The sequence below is a fragment of the Pristiophorus japonicus genome, chromosome 4 (assembly GCF_044704955.1).
Source record: "Pristiophorus japonicus isolate sPriJap1 chromosome 4, sPriJap1.hap1, whole genome shotgun sequence".
Lineage (NCBI taxonomy): Eukaryota > Metazoa > Chordata > Chondrichthyes > Pristiophoridae > Pristiophorus > Pristiophorus japonicus.
In genome coordinates, this window is record NC_091980.1 from 251214207 (window position 1) to 251236355 (window position 22149).

General features: G+C 43.0%; 1 protein-coding gene across 10 annotated transcripts in view; it reads right to left on the reverse strand.

The window, feature by feature from the left end:
• Positions 1-22149, reverse strand: part of tdrd9 (tudor domain containing 9) — a 173002-nt gene that overhangs the window by 145972 nt on the left and 4881 nt on the right. The gene's annotated exons all lie outside the window — the stretch shown is intronic.

The window sequence follows — 22149 nt, forward strand, 5'->3', positions numbered from 1 at the left end:
TGTATCTATTATAATTAGTCTTGCGTACATACACTGCATCACATCTTCCAAAGTGTGGCCTTAGAAGCTACACGCCTCAAAAGTATTAATCTTCAGATGCCATACAAGTGTAATGCATCACCCATTAATGGACAAAAAGATGATTGGTAATATTTACCACCAAATACCTGATTGACGAATGTTAGAAAAAAAATATACAGGTATCAATAAGGAATTAGTTAAATAGCAGAGAGGGAGAAAAGAAAAATCACAAAAATGTTTTCCAAAACTACCATTCACCAACCAGCAAGTAGCACAAAACTGACTACTCAAATAATGTCTTCATATTCTTTTCCTCAGTCACTTTCCCTCCCTACTCAGGCCAGTGTATGAAAATTAAGATTTATAATGTACAATTACAAAAATCACTAAAAACCTATCCATAATATTAGTTCTTTAATATAGGAAATGCACACATAAACCGCCCCCCCCCCGCCCCCCCACCCAGAGCAAGAAATGTCATCTGGGTCTGCATGCGTGAGAAGCATATATATCATGGAAGTTGTAGTTTACATCCTGCCCCAGTGCAGCTACAATACATATTCCATAATGAGTGCACCATAATAACCAGGTAAAGAATTTACAAGCATCAATGGTGAGGTGTAAACTGCAGAAAAAGTTTTTTTTTCCTCCAATGCTTTATAAAGTTTAAGCCACTGAATAGAAATTCTGAGCTAATTATTCTTTTTGGAGGAATTTTGAGTCACTTAAGGCATCTCTTGTTTCACCAGGGATAGAGGGGGAAATGTTTATCTTAGACACTGAAGGAAAAGTTGTGGTCGGATACTTCCCGCGGGTGAATGCCTTAGACGTGCCAAACATCTACGAATTTACCTGGTGGTCCGGGAGGTATGAAGATTCGTGCTCCTTGGCCTGTCCGGGTACCGATCAGGGCCCAAGTATCCCAGGGGTGCATGCAGTTCACAAGCCCCTAGTTGGGCAAGCCCCTGCGAACATGTGGGCTTGCCCAACCAATAAAAGGGGATCCTCATTCATGCTTATGGAGTTTCCATTTGTACGGAACTCCCAATAAGTTTGAATGGGGATCACTTAAAAAATAAACAAACACATAATATATATATATTTTTAATGACATATTTAAAATTAATTAAAATGCCATTTAATTAAATTAAATAAAAACTACTCAAAAAAATTATGTTTTAACAGGGCTAAAAAATAAACTTACCTTATTGGACAGGGTTTTTAATATATAATTGAGTGATAAAATTTTATTTTTCTATTTTTTTTAAAACTCTTACGCCTAGTAAAAGCAGGCGAAGCGCAAGAATTTAAAGGGCAATCGCTGGGCAGAAGATGGGCAAACAGCCGAACTCTCTGCCTGAGGTAGACCATTTCTTTCAGATTTGTATGATCTGTCAAGAGGATTCTTGAAATCAGTAAAGTACATGGTATTTTCACCTTATGTCAGTCATCAATTAACTGCTTTCGTAAATTTCTTGCATGGCAAAGATGAGAAAACCACTATTGCATCTAGACTTCAGTAGATCTATTATCAGATATCATACTCCAGCCTGTGTGCAATTTCATGAGAGATTTACTAGTATTATTTATATAAACAATTAAGAAAAAAATCAAATATCCCAGGTCCTGTTGTATAATACTGCAGATTTTCAGATATTAGGTCACTGTCAGCAATAACAGCCAAGGGTCCGAACTCTAATAATTGAAACCTCTACCACAGAAACAAATAATTTATTTTGAAATTGTCAGAACGCCGGAGCGGTCACACTTAGAACCGATTATATTTTTAATATAAAATTACTAACTTGGACAAGATACTCGATCCTCCAGATTTTCAGATGATATTAGAACACAAAGCAGGACAAATAATGAGCAACAGAGCTATTGGATTTAGCTATTGGAAAGAGGGAGCAAAAAATGTTTTTGAAGCACAAAAACATTCCCAAAATATTGCCCACGTCACAAATCTCTGAAAAATTGAGAAAATAATCACACTTGCCTTCGGAGTCCATTACTTACCTCTTAGCCAACGTGATCGTAGGACCGCATTGATTTCCCAGGCGGTCATTGCGGGTGCAATTCCGGGCAGACGGGTCGGGCAGGAGCTCAAACTCCCACCGGTGTCGCAACCAGGAGTGTTGCACACTGGTCGGTGCTACTCAGCACTGCCGCAAAACCGGACCAGAAGATCGCTGCAGGGCGCTGAAGCCTTCACCGCCGCCATTGCGGGGAGAAACCCAGAGCACACAAGACCGGAAAGTCCAGCCCTTAGGGCTTATAGTGGATAAATCTATTAAACCATCAGCACAGTGTTTGGTTATAACAGAGAAGGCACACAAGGTGTTGGGTTGCATGAACATAAGGTTGGAGTACTAATTTAAAGAGGCTGTACTGTTTCTGTACAAGCCTTTTGTCAGATGTATCTGGGAGCACTAGTTGCACTACCAGATACCCAACCATGGGAAAGATATATGCACGGGAGAATATTTAAGACTAACAATGATTTGACATATCGAGATCAGAGTTTGAAGGAAAGATTAAAGTGGAGTTTGGAATTTTCATTAGACTGTGTGACCAATTCAAAATTTTCAAGACTAGGAAGAAAACTGAAAATTGATCCAAATTAACTGTGCACTATGAAGGATTTGAGTATCAGGAAAGCTAAATAATCAGACAAATGTTAAAGCAGATAGTATGAATGGACAGAGAAAGACATTTGGATGGATTGCAAGAGAAAAGGAGGAGAGCAGGACAAACAAAGACAAGGAAGGGGAAGGGAGAGTTATAACAATGCCCACACAAGTTCTTATTTAATATTGATGAGAGTATAACTTAGCCTTTGTTTCATTTATTCAACTTGGAAAATGCAAAGTCAATTTCACATCTATAGGATTTTCATAAAGTTCCATATGTAGGCATATGTAATTTTAACAAAAAAAATTGTTCTCCTGTTAATCTGAACACTTAAAATCGCACCTGCACATTCCTTCCAATGCAACTTTTTAAAGCGGATATTAACAGGATATGCTAGAGCTCTGCCATGAAGAAGCAGAGGAATGATACACCGAAAAAATACTCAGTCTTGTTATGTCTGACTAAACACTCAAATTGGTGTGGTAATAACTAGCTCCTTTTATTTCCAGACCCTAATCTGCCAGAGTAACATAATGCAATACAATGCAGTGTAATTTGCTACAATATGCTTACGGTCACATCAGGTGACCATCTAGTGTTCAGTTATCAACATGCAAGTACCATACATATCAACCCAGCTCTCTTTTATTGTAAAGCTACCAATTTCAGAGATGTTTCCCAGAGTGATAATAAAATGGATGTCAATGTTTCTAGTAATATTATTCAACTCATTCTCTTATGTATTTAACCGTTTGTAACCTGCGTCACACCTGACCACCAGAGGGCCCACCTGTTGGGAGTCCCAAGGGATCCCAGCATCCCTTGGGAGCACAGTATATAAGCAGACCACCCACCCACAAGGTACGCGCATTCTGGAATTGTAATAAAGGAGTTAACGTCACACTTGCTCATTACACACAGTACTCAGTCTCACCATTTATTATGAGTGTAATATTCTCCAAGGCAAGTCAGAAAAAAAATTCCACAGTAACCGAAGGCATGAGTCATTACACCTGGGAGAGCAACAACCACATACTGTACTAGCAGTGTTTTCTAAAAAAAAATGCACTGCTACAGAATAAGTGTTCGAGTATGACACACATCAGAATATTGGCTGATCTGTTTTGTTGCTCAGTGAGGCAGATGTTACACTGCTGCAAGGGAGCTGCTTTTAGAATGTGGGGGGGGGGGGGGGGGGAAAGAGAGCATATCTACTGAAAGAACTGGAAATAAATTTGTCAAGAGTTGCTTAAGGCAAGTTATAAATTTGCTGGAAAAAACATTTTGCTTCTACTCCGTGAAACAGAAATAATCCTACGCTGAGATCTGTCTCAAGAGTCATGCCAATGAACCAAATGTTAAAAGCTTGCATATTAACTCTTAGGCTTTGAATGAAGGATTGTACGCCCAAGTTCTTCCAACTATATATTACCGCAACCCACAACTTTCATTCTCAAACGTATCTTTGCATTCACCGATCTTACCAGGTCTGTAAATGGTCTAGTTTATAGTAAGTACTCTCTTTCTGCATAAACCTTGTAAAGAAAGCAGTTATTTGAAGGTATCTTCTCCCTGCTTAGAAACAATTCTATTGTTGCACTATCATGAAGCATTATTAAAGTGGCTCTGAGAAGCCTGGGCCTTTTCACAGTGAAGGTAGTGGAGGAGGAGGAGGTGCAGGAAAGTTATGAGTGGGGACCTTCTTAAATAAATAGCCTAGGTATAATCAATTCAACAGATTAAGCTGGCAACTTGTATGTGACTACAAGAGCCCCATCAGCAGTATTAGATGTACAATACTTGTCTTCAAAGTAGATGTTATATTAGTTCCAGGTTGCCCATCCCTTAAAGCGCAGTTCCAGTGGTCTTTTGGTTGTTCTCTCCGGACTTCCCACAGATTGGTGAGAGAGAAAGGGGAGAGGGTGGGGAAGAGAGATTACTGCTGCCAAATTGAGCCATTTCGGGGAAAATTGATCGCCTCTGCCGAACTGAGAAGAAAATAAAAATTAAATGTTGAATTAACATTTATGCGCTACCAAACTGAACCGAGAAAGGCTAAGAGGGGGTGGGAAAAAGAGATCACTGCTGCCGAACTGAGTCGTGAGACAGTTAACATTTATGCATCGCCAACTGAGCCGGAAAAAAAATTAGAAGTTAAATTGGTGTTTCTATTGCCTTATGTTGAAGTGGTGTTTCTATCGGCTTATGAAAGATAACATTTATGCACAGAATGCTTCTGCGCAGCTTCTGGTTCATTGACAAGTCAGCCTGTTTATAATATGGCGACCAGAACTGTACACAGTAATAGAAACATTAAAAAATAGGTGCAGGAGTAGGCCATTCGGCCCTTCGAGCCTGCACTGCCATTCAATGAGTTCATGGCTGAACATGCAACTTCAGTACCCCATTCCTGCTTTCTCGCCATATCCCTTGATCCCCCTAGTAGTAAGGACTACATCTAACTCTTTTTTGAATATATTTAGTGAATTGGCCTCAACAACTTTCTGTGGTAGAGAATTCCACAGGTTCACCACTCTCTGGGTGAAGAAGTTTCTCCTCATCTCGGTCCTAAATGGCTTACCCCTTATCCTTAGACTGTGACCCCTGGTTCTGGACTTCCCCAACATTGGGAACATTCTTCCTGCATCTAACCTATCTAAACCCGTCAGAATTTTAAACGTTTCTATGAGATCCCCTCTCATTCTTCTGAACTCCAGTGAATACAAGCCCAGTTGATCCAGTCTTTCTTGATAGGTCAGTCCCACCATCCCAGGAATCAGTCTGGTGAACCTTCGCTGCACTCCCTCAATAGCAAGAATGTCCTTCCTCAAGTCAGGAGACCAAAACTGTATACAATACTCCAGGTGTGGCCTCACCAAGGCCCTGTACAACTGTAGTAATACCTCCCTGCCCCTGTACTCAAATCCCCTCACTATGAAGGCCAACATGCCATTTGCTTTCTTAATCGCCTGCTGGACTTGCATGCCAACCTTCAATGACTGATATACCATGACACCCAGGTCTCGTTGCACCTCCCCTTTTCCTAAATCTATCACCATTCAGATAATAGTCTGTCTCTCTCTTTTTACCACCAAAGTGGATAACCTCACATTTATCCACATTATACTTCATCTGCCATGCATTTGCCCACTCACCTAACCTATTCAAGTCACTCTGCAGCCTCATAGCATCCTCCTCGCAGCTCACACTGCCACCCAACTTAGTGTCATCTGCAAATTTGGAGATACTACATTTAATCCCCTCGTCTAAATCATTAATGTACAATGTAAACAGCTGGGGCCCCAGCACAGAACCTTGCGGTACCCCACTAGTCACTGCCTGCCATTCTGAAAAGTACCCATTTACTCCTGCACTTTGCTTCCTGTCTGCCAACCAGTTCTCAATCCACATCAGCACACTACCCCCAATCCCATGTGCTTTAACTTTGCACATTAATCTCTTGTGTGGGACCTTGTCGAAAGCCTTCTGAAAGTCCAAATACACCACATCAATTGGTTCTCCCTTGTCCACTCTATTGGAAACATCCTCAAAATATTCCAGAAGATTTGTCCAGCATGATTTCCCTTTCACAAATCCATGCTGACTTCGACCCATCATGTCACCTCTTTCCAAATGCGCTATGACTTCCTTAATAATTGATTTAATCATTTTACCCACTACCGATGTCAGGCTGACCGGTCTATAATTCCCTGTTTTCTCTCTCCCTCCTTTTTTAAAAAGTGGGGTTACATTGGCTACCCTCTACTCAATAGGAACTGATCCAGAGTCTATGGAATGTTGGAAAATGACTGTCAATGCACCCGCTATTTCCAAGGCCACCTCCTCAAGTACTCTGGGATGCAGACCATCAAGCCCTGGGGATTTATCGGCCTTCAATCCCATCAATTTCCCCAACACAATTTCCCGACTAATAAAGATTTCCCTCAGTTCCTCCTTCTTACTAGACCCTCTGAGCCCTTTTATATCTGGAAGTTTGTTTGTGTCCTCCTTAGTGAATACCGAACCAAAGTACTTGTTTCAATTGGTCTGCCATTTCTTTGTTCCCAGTTATGACTTGCCCTGATTCTGACTGCAGGGGACCTACATTTGTCTTCACTAACCATTTTCTCTTTACATATCTATAGAAGCTTTTGCAGTCCGTTTTAATGTTCCCTGCAAGCTTCCTCTCGTACTCTATTTTCCCTGCCCTAATCAAACCCTTTGTACTCCTCTGCGGAGTTCTAAATTTCTCCCAGTCCCTGGGTTCGCTGCTATTTCTGGCCAATTTGTATGCCACTTCCTTGGCTTTAATACTATCCCTAATTTCCCAGAGTACTCCAAGTGTGGTCCAACCAAGGTCCAATACAAGTTTAGCATAACTTATCTACTCTTCAATTCTATCCCTTTACAAATAAACCAGTGTTTGGTTTGCCTTATTTTTTTTAAATGCTATTATTAACCTGCGTCGCTACTTTTAGTGATTGTGTATTCATACACCGACATACCTTTGCTCTTCTACCCTATTTTGCGAGTTACATTCTCCCATCTCCTTAGATGACACCACAGCACTGGAACTTTATTAGAAATGTAAAAAAAACAATTTAACAATTCAGGTCAGATATTTATTTTTAATCAGTTTCTTGGTATTGAAATTTTCAGAACTATCTTGAGACAAATATTGCAAGAACACTTAAGACACTCAAGACTGCTGAAAGTAGCAGCAATGCAGAGCATTTAAGTCTTCTGGTTGTATTAGAGAACATTTTGTCTCGCATTTTCCAGGAATAGTAACATCTTTCTTACAGCTTTCTTTAGCTTCAGTGAATTCTGCAAGAACATACACAATGAATGCTTAAGGGAATACTTACAAAGCAAAATGTGAAATGTGATGAAAGAAAGCTATCTCCTGTATTTGCACCCTAGATACTACTTGGAATGATACGGCGTCGATATTAGTCACAAATCAATGTGCTGTTACGATTAAAATGTTTTATTTATACAGATAACAGTATTATAGAAACATAATTCAAAACCCCAGGTTACCAGATTGTATGGAAAATAGCTGTTATACTAAGTATGGATGCACTGTCACTACTTTACCTCTGCAATTTGATCTGTAAAAAAATAATCAAGGTTCAGAATCAGTTAATAAAGATAGCAACAATACAATATCTAGTTTTGTAATGAGATGTCCAAATTAGATCCATGTTTCTCTGTAACTGAAATCATAAGTCTTTTTGATGACTTTGAGGATGTAGTCATCATCTTAAATGGGATCACATAATAAAGCATGCAAATTGAGATCTAATTCATATATGTAAATTAAGTTATTAGAAGAGACGCTGCCTTCTAACGCCACAACAGTAAAATGCCATTACTATGACCTGAATTTTTACAGGAAATAGTTAGTGGGTTTGGGAGCAGATGGGTGATTAAATGTGCTGAAATTGACGGCGCGTCAGGAACCCGACTTCAGCCTGCCGGCTTCTGCATTTCACTCAAGCATTTCAGCTGCAAGCTAGAAACCCCCTTGGGAGAGGCAGGTTACCAATTTAAAGTGATTAATAATGAGTTAAGGGGCTATTAAGTGTGTTTTTTACCTGGGGTTTCACATTTTACATGGGATTCCAAGCTTCCTGGACCTCGCCAGTGAAAGCAAGGTGTGAGCACAGAGGCAACTGAAACCGCTAAACAAATGACAGGCAAATATTGCCCAAGTACTGAGACTTCACACCTTCTTCCTTGCCCAAGTGAAAGACTTTTGCTCACAGAACTTGTTCTGAGAGTTTGCTATCAGTAATATGTAGGTAACTTCTACAAAGTTGGAGGTCACTCTCACGACACTAGAGGATTGTGCATCAGATCTCCACTTTACATCCGTCATATATCAGATCAGCATGGGTGCCACTTATGCAGTTTCACCTTGGACCGCAGATAAGGACCAAGATGAACAACAGCAGCCTTCTCCTCACCAACCTACCACTCCACAGGAGAGGATGAGCACAGGGGTGCAGCTCGCAGAAGGCGATACCCCCAACACATGGTACACTGGCAGAGGATCAGCTTCTTGGACATGAACAAATAAAAACATTCAACTACATCTGATGTGCTCATCACCCCCAACTCCCTCACTCTGCCTTCCCAAGCCTACTTCTGCACGTCACTTAAAAAAATAATTTCGGGATGTGGGCATTGCTGGCAAGGCCAGCATTTATTGCCTATCCCCAATTGCCCTCGACAAGGTGGTGGTAAGCCACCTGCTGTAGTCCATATGGCAAAGGTACTCCCACAGTGCTGTTAGGAAGTTCCAGGATTTTTACCTAGCAAAGATGAAGGAATGGTGGTATATTTCCAACTTAGGATGGTGTGTAACTTGGAGAATTTGCAGGTGATGGTGTTCCCATGTGCTTGCTGCCCTTGTCCTTTTAGGTGGTTAGAAGTCGTGGGTTTGGGAGCTGCTGCCGAAGCAGCTTTGGCGAGTTGCTGCAGTGCATCTTGTAAATGGTAAATACTGCAACCATAGTGCGCCGGTGGTGAAGGGAATGAATGAATGTTTAAAGTGGTGGATGAGGAGCCAATCAAGCGGCTGCTTTGTCCTGGATGGTGTCGAGCTTCTTGAGTGTTGCTGCACTCATCTAGGAAAGTGGAGAGTATTCCATAACACTCCTGAATTGTGCCTTGCAGATGGTGGAAAGGCTTTGGGGAGTCAAGAGGCAAGACACTTGCTGCAGAATACCCAACCTCTGACCTGCTCTTGTCGCCACAGTATTTATGTTGCTGGTCCAGTTAAGTTTCTGGTCGATGGTGACCCCCCCCCCCAGGATGATGATGGGGGATTCGGCAATGGTAATACCATTGAATGTCAAGGGGCCCGAGCAGACTCTCAATTGTGGAGATAGTCATTGTCTGACACTTGTGTGGAGCGAATGTTACTCGTCACTTATCAGCCCATGCCTGAATGTTGTCCAAGTCTCGCTGCATGCAGGTATGGACTGCTTCCCACTTCTGATCTTATGATAGAGGGAAGGTAATTGAGGAAACAGCTGAAGATGGTTGGGCCTAGGACATTGCCCTGTGTTACTCCTGCTGCGATGTTCTAGGGCTGAGATGATTGTAGTTATTGGAGGGTCAATCATCTACCTTTGTGCTAGGTATGGCTCCAGCCAGTGAAGAGTTCCCCCCCCCACTCCCCACTGCCGCCGCCCCCCCCCCCCCCCCCCCCCGATTCCCATTGACTTCAGTTTTACTAGGGCTCCTTGATGCCACACTTGTCAAATGCTGCCTTCATGTCAAGGGCAATTATTCTCACCTCACCAATTCAGCTCTGTTGTCCATGTTTGGACCAAGGCTGTAATGAGGTCTGGAGCCGAGCCATCCTGGCGGAACCCAAACTATACATCTGTGAGAAAGTGCCAGTTGATAGTACTGTCGACGACAACTTCCATCACTGTGCTGCTGATTGAGAGTAGACGGATTGGCTGGATTGGATTTGTCCTGCTTTATTATGGAAAGAATATACCTGGGCAGTTTTCCACATTGTCAAGTAGATGCCAATGTAGCTGTACTGGAACAGCTTGGCTCGAGGCATGGCTAGCTCTGGAGCACAAGTCTTCAGCACGACAGCCGGGATGTTATCAGGAACTGTCGGCTTTATTTTATCCAGTGTACTCAGCTGCTTCTTGATATCACGTGGAGTGAATTGAATTGACTGAAGACTGGCTTCTGTGATGGTGGAGACCTCAGGAGGAGGCCAAATGGATCATCCACTCGACACTTCTGACTGAAGATGGTTGCAAACACTTCAGCCTCATCTTTTGTTCTCAAGTGCTGGGCTCTGCCATCATTGAGGACAGGGATGTTCATGGAGCCTCCGCCTCCCATTAGTTGTTTAATTGTCCACCACCATTCCGGACTGGCTGTGGCATTGATCTGATCCGTTTATTGTGGGATCGCTTAGCTCTGCCTATAGCATGTGGCTTTGTACTCACCTTTCCTGACCTCATGAGGTAATGAAATATCTTCCTACATTGAATCCACGACCGTGCCACCACACTCCTGCTGCTCACCTCCATCGCTATCTCTAGCTATGCCTTCTTTGTCATTGAGGCTGGCTACTTCCACCCGTCAATAGGGAATAATACCTCACTGCTGGCCCCAACAACTTGCAGCAGGAGGTCCAGGGAGTAATCAATGACACGAAGGACAGCTTTTTTTACATTGCAACTCCATTTTTCTCTCTCCAAACAATCTTTCCGCGACCTCCACAAACCTTCAACTGTCATCTTTGCAGCGTTCCATAAATATCTCAACTGAATTGGATCCATGCGTGACATCATCATTAGAGTTAAGTGGTCAGGAAACCCGGAAATCAGATGCAGATACAGTGGCTTTGTTAAAAAGCCACTGACACTTCCATGATCCCCATGTGCTCCAGGGCTCCCACGCTGCCAGCGCATCGAGCAGTGAAAATTCTGGCCTATGTGCCACTAGGTTTATTTTGATGCACAAATACTACTGTTGACCACAAAGGACAATTCCATTTTACAATATTTTGAATACAGTATCTCAGTTCACTAGCTATTTCAGAATACTGGTTAAAGTACATGCATTTATAAAATGCAACAGCTACACCTGAACTTTCTTGTGTACCATAATGTCAAAACTGCTGTTTTAATTCCAAAACATTAATGAATGAAATCACCAGTAACTATAACCGTATCCAGCAAGCTAGCTGTTGAAAACCAATCAGAAAATGGTAGCACCATGCAAAGGGGTTTGGAGCTTATTCTTTATGGATGTGACATCAGCAAGAAAACAATAAGGAGTGGGAAAAAAGTTATCTTAGGCCACGTCTGTAGCCTCAATGGTCAGATTAAGAGCAACCCCATTGTTAAGAGGCCTGGGAGTGGGTTGTCTTCTCAATCTAAGCTGGGGAAATAGAGAAGAGCATGGAAATACCACGAAGAGTAGAAAATAGAACTTATAAAAGGGAAGATTGAATCAGAAAATGTTAATTTAAAAAGGTGTGCGTCCTAGTAGATTTATCAACTTCACCCACAATATGTTGTCACAAGCTAGCCAGCTATAAACCCGTGCCTGTATATACGTAGATATGGACACATAAGTATTGAGCACACACTACAACGGCACAAAAGGCCATCAAAATAAAGCAATGTCTTTCAAACCTACTACTGTCCTTTTTGGAGAGGAGCAGATTCAACATAGAGCAACCTAGCCAAAAATTGCAGTATCTTGCAGCAGAACACTCCCTTTCACGAGAGTGAAGAATGCCATGGTATAGGCCTACTCCACCCATAAAACAGACCTCTTTTTGATCTGGGAATGATGTAGACAGAGTGAATTATAAGGTCAGATAAGCGATCCCGGTTAAGTAAAAAGAATGGCAGTGATATCAGAAACTAAGATTAAGAATATACAAAGGGGAGGAAAAAGGAAAAGATTACAAAATAATCTAATAAAAGCAACATCGCATGTATATATCAATTAACACTGACTGCATAACAATCTATACATATATTATACTTTGTTGCACTTGACTATATATTCTGTGTTTTACCATAATCATCTTGCTTTTGTAATCCACTAGAAATTACCAGTATCTCATCATTGACGACTACTTTTACAATTTTATAAATTTAATATACTTGTGCTAGGTTTTCTGGTCTGTTGTAAAAGTCCACAACTCAGCATTTTTCACCATCTCCAATAAATATTTTACCACACGAAAATGACCATCTCCATTCACTTTCGAGATCATAAAAACACAACCCACTCTCGAATATATTTAGTACTTCCAAAAAAGTCATCTTTGAAAAGGTTTTATGACTTAAGATGGAATACTTAAAATGAAATGAATGTTTCCCCATAGGCATGTGTCCAGTTCACTTCAACAGACAGATTCACTTCCAATTCACTTGCCAACAATAAAGCTCACTGCACCAACACAACCCTTGCAAGAAATTCAGTGTCTAAGTCTGCAAATCATGACTGAAGGGCTAAAATCAATTCAGAATGTATGTTTCTTAATAATGGAATCTGTGTGTTACATACAACATAGTCCAAGCTACTTTGCAACAGAACTGGATCTTCCTTCCGCAGATGAGGTTGCTAACTGGAAGCTATGTACAACAGTGAACATCAGCTGTCAGTAACTGTCAGATGAAAACGGCTTCTCTCAGGCTGTACAGAAGATTCAGATTAGTTGGTCACATCTTGAGATATTTCTTTAATGTCAAAAGGAAAATAAATAGAAAGGTAAGCAGAATTGAAGATTATTTCAGCATTGTACAGGTTGGTAAACTAACAACCCAGACATTATTTGAGCATATATATTTCAGATTGTAGTACAATTTAGCACAAAGCCACTATTGGAAGTGATGTTTGCATGAACCTTCAATTCTATTTTTAAAGAAAAATGCAGGGAGAGTTTGATGGCATCATGCACTGCTGTACTAACTGTAGCAATGATCGTCAGCAAGCTCTCCTTCAAAATTCTTTGCACATTAAGCAATCTCAGCTAGGCATTCTGCATAGGAGCTGAGCAAGGGAGGCACTTTTTCACAGGGTGGGGAAAAACAGGACAAAGGATTTGTGAGCTTGTACATTTCAAGATTGTCTTCCATCGGCCAGTTCAAGAGTAGCAGGATCAAATGGCTGAAAGCAGATAATCTGTTCATCCTCTCAGTCGGGTAACATTAGATGATGCAGACCAAAGAGAAGGAAAAAAGCTGCAAAATGTTCATTAAATGTTATACGGAGTTAACTACATTTTTGCTTTGCCATTATTTTAAAATCTATTGTTAATTCTGACCTATTCTAAACATTTTAAAATGAATTACACAACTTGTATTTATATAGCACCTTTAACGTCATGAAACATCCCAAGGCACTTCACAGGAGTATGATGAGATAGGAAATTTGACACCGAGCCGCATAAGGAGAAATTAGGGCAGGTGACCAAAAGCTTGGTCAAATAGGTAGGTTTAAAGGAGCGTCTTGAAGGAGGAGTAGAGGTAGAGAGGCGGCGAGGTTTAGGCAGGGAAATTCAGAGGTTAGGGTCTAGGCAACAGAAGGCACGGCCACCAATGGTTGAGCAATTATAATCAGGGATGCTCAAGAGGGCAGAATTAGAGGAGCACAGACATCTTGGGGGAGGGTTGTAGGGCTGGAGGAGATTACAGAGATAGGGAGAGGCAAGGCATGGAGAGATTTTAAAACAAGGATGAGAATTTTGAAATAGAGGGGTTGCTTAACCAGGAGCCAATGCAGGTCAGTGGGACTTGGTGCGAGTTAGGACACGGGCAGCCGAGCTTTGGATGACCTCTAGTTTACGTAGGGTAGAATGTGAGAGGCCATCTAGGAGTGCATTGGAATAGTCAAGTCCAGAGGTAACAAAGGCATGGATGAAGGTTTCAACAGCAGATGAGCTGATGCAAGGATGGAGGGTGGGTGATGTTACGGAGGTGGAAATAGGTAGTTTTAGTTATGCTGCAGATATGTGGTCAAAAGCTCATTTCAGGATCAAATATGACACCAAGGTTGCGAACAGTGTGGATCAGCCTCAGACAGAAGTTGGGGAGAGGGATGGTTAGGGAACAGAGTTTGTGGCAGGGCACGAAAACAATGGCTTCGGTCTTCCCAATATTCAACTGGAGAAAATCTCTGCTCATCCAGAACTGGATGTCGGACAAGCAGTCTGACAATTTGGAGACTGAGGAGGGGTCAAGAAAAGTGGTAGTGAGGTAGTACACGATCAGAACCTGGAAAAATTCTATGCTTTCTTGTCTTTGAAATACAACTCACATTTTGGAAAGTGATTTTCGGTAGATGCTTTATTGAAACAAGATGCAATATACAGCTACTGATTTCCAAAATGCATCAGTTCCTGAAATGTTAAGCAAATGGGACTTACCGGTCATTGCAATTTTGGCATGAAGGTTTCGTTGAGATATTCTGAATAGCCGCAAGCTGACTTATGAATTTAAAAGTTCTAAAATGTGTTTGTTCACATTCATTTGAATTACAGTATGTCTCTGTTTGAGTGGATCAATCGATCAAGACACGAATCTCACAAACCCATTCAAAAGGCAAGATCAAAACTTGTGACTGAATCGCTTATGATGGAATTAAAATGGCATATGAAAGAATGCCAAAGGCTAGCTAGCTTATCATCTGATGAACAGAAAATCCAGAAACCTGCCACAAATGACAACTGCATCAGAAGCTCCACAAGTCAGGAACTTTCTATTCAACCTGAAGATCAAAGTCACTTGGAATTTTTGTGCTCAAAAATCCTTCCCTCTCATGTCGAAGCTGTCCTTTGCAAGTGAGTAGTTCATTTTAAATGGACGTATTTGGTTACACAATATAATGAACTACAGTACATCAATTCACAACAGTATTCCTTAAATTCCCCCACCCTCAACACTCTCCCTCCAGATCCCCTTTTAGGTATTCCTGTACTATGCCCTTACCTACAATCAGAAATCAACCAAGTGATCTGCTCTCCAGCTTCTACCAATATTGCTCCTGTTTAATAATAGAAAAGAAAGACTTGTATTTATGCAACGCCTTTCACGATTTCAGGGCAAATGTACTTTATAACCCAATGTCTTACATTTCAAGTGTATTCATTGTTGTGATGTAGTATACATGGCAGCTAGTTTGCGCACAGCAAGGTCCCACAAACAGCAATGTGATAAATTACCTGATCATTTGTTTTACCGACGTTAGTTGAGGGATAAACTCCCCATATCTTCTTCAAAATAGTGGCAGGGATCTTTTATGACCACCTGAGAGGGAGATGGGGCTTCGGTTTAACAAATCAACCGAAAGACAGCACCTCCAATAGTGCAACACTCACTCTATGGGCCCAGGTTTCGGGCCACGCCTAGAACGGCGCAGACCCGACCTGGACGCCCGTTTTTCACGCCACAAAGTGCGCCTAAAAAAAACTTCCATATTCTCGGGCTCCCTACTGGTCCTCTTGAGCCTGGCGCAGCGCGAGCAGTTGGGGGCGGAGCTAGGTCCCTGCGCTGAAAACAGTGCCGGGACCTCTGCACATGCGCGCTACAGTGGGCGCGCATGTGCAGTAGCTCCAGGCGCCCAAAACTGTGTGGGAGGGGCCCGAAGCACGCAGCCCCTAGCCCTGGCCGAATGGCCTCACTGGGGCTGCGTGCATAAGGGTCCTCCCACGCCCAGCTCCTGCTTCCTCCCGGCCCGACTCCCGCTCTTCCCCCCCCCCCACCCCCCGGACTGGACCTGACCCAACCTGACCTCCCTCCCCCCGCCCCCGACACGAACCGACCCGCGCTCGCTCCCTCCCTCCCCTCCCCCTTACCCGACGCCACCTACCTGTAAATCTGGTGCTGGGGACGGGCCCTGCCCGAAGTCTTGGGCCTGGCCGGGCCCGGCCTGTTCAGCCTCCCTTCCCCCTTCCCCTGCTCTCTCCCCCCTTCCCCTCCCCCCCTCTCCATTCCCCCCCCTTCCTCTTCCTCCTCCTCCTCCTCCTCCTCCTCCTCCTCCTCCTCCTCCTCCTCCTCCTCCTCCTCCTCCTCCTCCTCTCCCTCTACCCCCCTCCCCTCGCTGTCAGAAACACAGACACTGACAGACAGAGAGTGAGAGACACACACAGACAGACAGAGAGATAGAGACACTGACAGAGACACACTGGGGGGGTGCATCCCAGCACGCTGTTGGAGGGCTCCCGGTGCTGCAGGCGGTAAGTAGAAAATGTTTTATTTATTGATTTTTTTGATTTAAAAAAAAATTATTTCTCATCAACTTTTTTGATTTATTTATTGGTTGATTTATTGATGTTTTTATCATTTATTATTGATGATGGCTCTTTATTTGTAAAACTGAAGTGTTTAATGTTTGTAAACTTCCCTTTAACCCCGCCCCCCCATTCCCTACGCCTGATTTGTAACCTACGCCTGATTTTCTAAAGTGTAGACAAGGTTTTTTCGAGCGTACAAAAATCTTCACTTACTCCATTCTAAGTTAGTTTGGAGTAAGTTTTCACTGCCGAAACTTTGAAAACAGGCGTAAGTGGCCGGACACGCCCCCCCTTTTGAAAAAAAAATTCTGTTCCAAAGTGAAACTGTTCTAACTGACTAGAACTGGAGCAAACTAAATGCCAAGAATTTGAATTTCTAAGATACTCCGTTCTACAACAGTTGCTCCAAAAAATCAGGAGCAACTGAGGCCGAAACTTGGGCCCAATATTGCACTAAAGTGTCAGCCTAGTACAGTAATACAGTAATAAAGCAACTATGTAATCTTGTTTTTTTTTTAAGCATTACTGCATAGGATGTTTTTTTTTTTAAGCGTTACTGCATAGGATGTTTTTTTTTGAACTGTCCAGCCCAGGAAGCAGAGTTTTCCCTTGAGCAATCAGAGGTCTAAGGGTTAATCTAGGTTGTCTTTGTTCAAGAGAAAGACTGGGGCATATTAGAGGCCATAAAGGAATGTATGTGTGGAGGTGCAAGACGTGGATAGAATTTTTAATGAATAGCTTGCATCCGTTTTCACAAGAGAGGGGGGCGATGCAGACTTTGCAATATTAGACAAGATAAACATAGTGGGAGAGGAAGTATTACAGGGCTTAGTAGCTTTGAAAGTGGATAAATCCCCAGGCCCGGATGAAATGTATCCCAGGCTGTTGAGAAGCAAAAGAGTAAATAGCAGAGGCTTTGACCATCATTTTCCAATCTTCTCTGGCTACAGGTGTGGTGCCAGAAGACTGGAGAACTGCTAATGTTGTACCTTTGTTTGAAAGGGGAGAAAGAGATAGACTGAGTAATTACAGGCCAGTCAGCCTAACCTCGGTGGTGGGAAAATTATTGCAAAAATTCCTAAGGGACAGGATAAATCAAGGACAGTCAGCATGGATTTATCAAGGGAAGGTCGTGTCTGACTAACTTGATTGAATTTTTCAAGGGAGGTAACCAGGAGGGTCAATGAGGGCAGTGCGCATGATGTAGTGAGTCTGCATTTTAGCAAAACTTTTGATATGGTCCCACATGGCAGATTGGTCACGAAAGTAATAGCCCACGGGGATCCAGGGCAAAGTGGCAAGTTGGATCCAAAATTGGCTCAGAAGCAAGAAGCAAAGGGTAATGGTTGATGGGTGTTTTTGTGACTGGAAGGCTGTATCCAGTGGGGTTCCACAGGACTTAGTGCTGGGTCCCTTACTTTTTGTGGTCTACATCAATGATCGAGACTTTACTAAAGGGGGTATGGTTAAGAAGTTTGCAGATGACACTAAAACAGGCTATGTGGTTGATAATGAAGAAGAAAGCTGCAGACTGCAGGAAGATATCAATGTATTGGTCAGGTGGGCAGAACAGTGGCAAATGGAATTCAATCTGGGCAAGTGTGAGGTAATGCATTTGGGGAGGTCTAACAAGGCAAGGAAATACACATTAAATGGTACGACACTGAAAAGTGTAGAGAAACAAAGGAACCTTGGAGTGCAGGTCCACAGATCCCTGATGGTAGCAGGCCATGTAGACAAGGTGTTTAAGAAGGCATATGGAATACTGGCCTTTATTAGTCAAGAGCAAGGAACTATATAAAACACTGGTTAGGCCGCAGCTGGAATACTGTGTGTAGTTCTGGTCACCACATTACAGAAAAAATGAGATTGCACTGGAAAGGGTGCAGAGGAGATTTACAAAAACGTTGCCTGGACTGGAGAATTTTGGCTATGAGGAAAGATTGGAGATGCTGGGTCTGTTTTCTTTGGAACAGAGGAGGTTAAGGGGAGACCTGATTGAAGTGTATAAAATTATGAGGGGCCTGGATAGAGTGGATAGGAAGGACCTATTTCCCTTGGCAGAGGGATCAATAACCAAGGGGCATAGATTTAAAGTAATTGGGGGGAGGTTTAAATGAGATATATGGGGAAATTACTTCACCCAGAGGGTGGAGAAGGGTCTGGAACTCACTGCCTGAAAGGGTGGTAGAGGCAGGAACCCTCATCACATTTAAAAGATACTTGGATGTGCATCTGAAGTGCCATAACTTACAAGGCTACGGACCAAGAGTTCGAAAATGGGATTAGGCTGGATAGCTCCTGGTCGACCAGCGCGGACACGATGAGTCAAAATGGCCTCCTTCCATGCTGTAAATTTCTATGATTCTATGGTTTTGGAAATGTAACTATAAAACCAAGGACAAAATTGGCTCAAAAATGTATAGACCAATGAATAATCTCAGTACTTATTTTACCTTATTTGAACATGAATGGCACAAGAGTTGCGTATAATTTCAACTGTCCATTTGATGCGACAAACAGCAATACAATGAGCCACGGCATAGTGGTACAATCCACGAGATACACCTCCTAGTGGACTAATGAAAAACTACACTGGGAGATGTTCGTCATCTACCTTTATTCGACCGAAGACTGCTTTGTTGTCCAGCAAGGTCAAGATAATTATGGAAGAGGACAACCATTTGTTCTAACCTTAGCATAAATCATCAAAAAAGGCCCTAAAGTCCTCCACTGCAGCATTCAATTGTTTTTTAAACAATTCCAGGGTTTTCACTCTCCACTACACCATCCAGTTCATTTTATGTATTTAATCGCTGTGTGGGAAGAGCATATTCATGCGAAGTTCTAAATTTGCATTTTACTTCTTCAAACCTGTGACCCTCTTGTCCTAAACTTACCTTTTCCATACCACTCTTAAATACCTCAATACCCGTTAAGACACGTCCTTTGAAAGTTGAAATGACCCGGATTCTCTAATCTCTCCCCATAACCAAGACCTTTAGCACTAGGAATCAGCCTTATGGTCTTCCCTATACTGCCTCAATGCACTTGAATATCTTAGTGACCAAAATTAGACTCAGTACTCAAGGTGTGGGCTGACCAGAGCTCGATCATGATTTGTAATCTCAGAATTAAAAACAAAACTGGAAATGGAAAGACAAAGCAGTGTAACATTCATTGAAAGGTGCCTAAGTCTGGGTCACCCATATTCACCTAGTGGTAAATGCAACGGCAGCGCTAGAACTTTCATACAGGTGAATGTTTCAGATAATTCAGTGTATGCTACAAAAAATGTGTTTGTATAAATGTGTATCTTAACACAGATAGCAATGTCACTTTTTTAACTCTATTCATGCCCTTTTAAACAGATGTCGGGAAGTGTCGGCAGATGCTGAACTCGTACCTCAGGAACTAATCAACATTTTTAAGCAAGTTTTGCAGGACTCCATCAACACAGCTGAAGATAACGAGCAAAGTGTCAAACAACAGACTAAAAAACACACTCCAACGTCAATTAAAGCTTCCAAAAGAATTTTCCAATACAAAGAAGAGATTCCAACTATTTCCAGTTATGTGGATAAAAGTCTACATAACATTTGTCCAACTGTAGTGCAAAAGATTTGGAACCTTCCACAATACTACCCTTCCAATAATGCTTAGAGAGAATATACAGCATAATGTATCAACATAGATTCAAACCCCCACTCTGTCAAGTTCCAGAACTTAGTTGCGCTGCATTAGGAGGACACCAGAGGCTAGCTACCTCAAGGTTGAGCAGTGGAAGACATTGTCAGGCCACTGCTAAAAAAACCTCCTAATGGCCAGCTCAGAGCAGCAACAGTGGAGGTCTAGAAATAACACCCTCCATCTCAGCCACAGAAAGTGCATAGCATCGCTGAAGACTGCTGCAGACCGGGCAGGCATACCACATCGATGTCTTCCATTATATTCTACTTCCTGGAATCAATTTTAAGTCACTGATTACAATAATAGAAATTAGTGCAATGTTACAAAATGCTGACTACCTGAAAGAAACTTGTTGCCTGCCTTTGGTATAAAAAGCTTTTGTACATTTCTATAAGAAATTAAAAAATACTGAAAATCAAAAAAAAAAAGAGGTATATTTACTGCATATCTGATAATTTAGTATGCAGACTTTAATAGAGTATCAACACCTCTCAGGTTTCAGGAATTTTGATCAATTCTTTCTTCATGAAAAGAATTTTGGGAGAGTTGAATTTAAGGGTTGTGCTTTAAAAGAAAGTGAATGTGCACAGGTTAAAAAATGGCTTTGGAGAATGTGTATCAATGCCAGATCAGGCAGTTTGGGAGATGTCTCAACTCTGCAGTTATTTTATTGTCTCATCCCATGTCTATTAGCCAGGATGACCGGAGACAAGAAGCAATTAGTCATCTGGTCTCAGATGGCCAAACAAATATTCACATCTACTGTAGTGATGACAACTCTATTCATGTGGGGCACAGCATTAAGTGTTTGTCAAGGACACATGCCTTGAAGAGGAGCATTCAGTGAGGTGGACAGGCCTACTGGTGAATCCCTATCGAGAAAAGTGTCAAACAGTCCACTCCTCTAGTTCCTGGGATCAAAATTAACAGAGAAAAGAGACACAAGGGCAGACATGGTTTACAAGAGACTTGGAGATAGAAGCACAAGGCACAGAGCTAGAACCTCAAAATAAGGGTGGTCTCTTTTCTCAGTTAGTAGCAGTTTGAAAGAAAGGCAATAGCAAAAAGACACACGGCCCAATTTTCCCCAACCCCTTTTTACAACGCACTTACCTTAGATGCGCCGACTTTGTGCGCTGGAAACGACACCGAAAAAAAGGGGCCCCATCCTGCCCACTCTCTGGTGTCACAGCGTGGCGCAGCTCGTGAAGTGGTGGGGGCGGAGCAACAGGCCTGCGCAGAAAACACTGCCAGCAGCTGCGCGCATGCTCCTGCCCTCCCAGCGTGTCCTGTGGTCTGTGAGCAGGACCCGATGCTCGCAGCCCCTATCCCCGGCCGAAGGGACACCCTGATCTTCACCACTCTATCCCCAGCCAAGTGGCCTCCCGCACCAGCCAGCCCGCTGACTTCCCGGGCCGAGGTAGGACTTCAGTTTTATTTTTTTATTTATTGATAGTTGTGCTTGAGAGTTTTGATTGGGGGGGGGGGGGAGGAGGAGAGTTTGGAGGGGGGGGGGGGGAAGAGTTTGGGGGGGTGGGGAGGAGAGTTTGGGGGGGTGGGGAGGAGAGTTTGGGGGGGTGGGGAGGAGAGTTTGGGGGGGTGGGGAGGAGAGTTTGGGGGGGTGGGGAGGAGAGTTTGGGGTTGGGGTGGGGAGGAGAGTTTGGGGGGGTGGGGAGGAGAGTTTGGGGGGGTGGGGAGGAGAGTTTGGGGGGGTGGGGAGGAGAGTTTGGGGGGTGGGGAGGAGAGTTTGGGGGGGTGGGGAGGAGAGTTTGGGGGGGTGGGGAGGAGAGTTTGGGGGGGGTGGGGAGGAGAGTTTGGGGGGGTGGGGAGGAGAGTTTGGGGGGGTGGGGAGGAGAGTTTGGGGGGGTGGGGAGGAGAGTTTGGGGGGGTGGGGAGGAGAGTTTGGGGGGGTGGGGAGGAGAGTTTGGGGGGGTGGGGAGGAGAGTTTGGGGGGGTGGGGAGGAGAGTTTGGGGGGTGGGGAGGAGAGTTTGGGGGGTGGGGAGGA